General features: G+C 43.2%; 1 protein-coding gene across 2 annotated transcripts in view; it reads right to left on the bottom strand.

The window, feature by feature from the left end:
- The window catches only part of CERS6 (ceramide synthase 6), a 310243-nt gene that overhangs the window by 84348 nt on the left and 224338 nt on the right, over positions 1–1557 (bottom strand). The window lies entirely within an intron of this gene.

Below are 1557 nucleotides of genomic sequence, written 5' to 3'. Positions count from 1 at the left end.
GCTCTGGTACAGATGTGCTTTCTGGCTGTTGGCACAATTCATGTGACTATTTATCTTTTACTTTTAGGAAATACAAGAATGGAAAAGTCTCCTTAACTGATAGTAAATCTGTTCTTTTAGCGTTTATTCCTTTAGGCAATTAAGATTTCATTGCATGTAGCACTGACAAAAATTGGTGCAGGGGCCTGATAATCATCTGTTACAATCTGGTAGAAGGTTTTTTCTCTCTTTACGAGGTTTCTTAAAGTGTCATTGAAAAGAGCTGGTTTCACTCTGCCTTTCAACATTCCCAATACCTTTTGTGTTGCCATAATCTCCAAACTGTATGGCAAAGGACCAACATGGTAGTCCATTTTTGTCACATATTATATCAAAATATGTTCCCTGAGAAAAAAAAAGTTGTCCTTGACCCAGTCTTTTTTCACAAATATGAACCCGAGGGTCTGAGAACATTGCTTTGCCCAAAGGCACAGCTTGAGCCCTGGGACCAGACTTCTCCCAGAAAGTCCCTCTCTTCCCCATTCTCAAGCAGCTGCTTTTGTGGCCCCTAAATGGATTACCTACTAGGTGAGCTGATTCAAATAGTGTTTGACTGATGATGTAGTAATCACTGGATTCAAGAAACAGAAGTATACAAGAAAAAGAAGAGCTACACAATGGGTTTTATTCTGGAGCAGTGTGTGTGGTCCCTCTGCTGTCCCTGTCTGACTCTAACCGACTAAGGGTTTATGGAGGTGTTACATTTAGATCAACCTAACTAGGGTCAGATTGATCTAAATGCCCATCTGTGCAGGTGTTTGGGGGATTTAAATCTGTCCAAAAATGGCAGGCCTGATCTGTTGAATATCTGTATATATTTGGAGCACAGCCCTGGAGCTCGGAAAGCCCAGTTTCTTGCCCCAGCCCCCAGGCCTCTGCTCTTCCTACTCCCCCTCCAAAAAATTCAGACTGAATTATTTTTAGCTCCCTGACTCTCTCATTCCCAGATGGACAATCCACTGCATGGACCCACAAACTCGCCCGCCCCCCCGGCAAACCTGCTAGCACCGCCCCCCTCACCGAGTTATCCCAGCGGAGTCTCAGCATGGCTGCACCCGCCACTCCCAATCTATGATCACACAGCTTAAAGCAAGCTTCATGATCACAGACCAGGTGAGGCAAACAGCTGCACGTACCCCCATACAATATGCTAGCTGCTTTGTCACCAAGGCACCATCATAATTCCCAGCTCCCTCAATCTCCTGTTAGAGGGCTTTTCTAAGTTATAACTTTGATCACTACAAATGACATTGAGTTCAGACAGGACCCAAAGAAAATAAGTTAACTGAAGACGCTGTGGCTACAATCTTAAAATCACTGAGAACAAGCCTTTTCCAGGTACTACTCAAGTCCTATTACTAAAATATGTGACAACATGGGCAGTAGATTTGCTTTTGTAAAACAAGAAGGAAACTAATGCTAATAAAGGGCACAGGATCAGAGACAGCCTAGAAACCATACCAATTAAGCAAGGGTTAGAAATGTAAAGCTTAGTGGCAGAACAATTCTATGCATAAA

The sequence above is a fragment of the Gavialis gangeticus genome, unplaced genomic scaffold (assembly GCF_001723915.1).
Source record: "Gavialis gangeticus isolate Ggan-Ray unplaced genomic scaffold, GavGan_comp1, whole genome shotgun sequence".
NCBI lineage: Eukaryota > Metazoa > Chordata > Crocodylia > Gavialidae > Gavialis > Gavialis gangeticus.
This window is presented reverse-complemented; position numbering and strand designations above follow the sequence as displayed.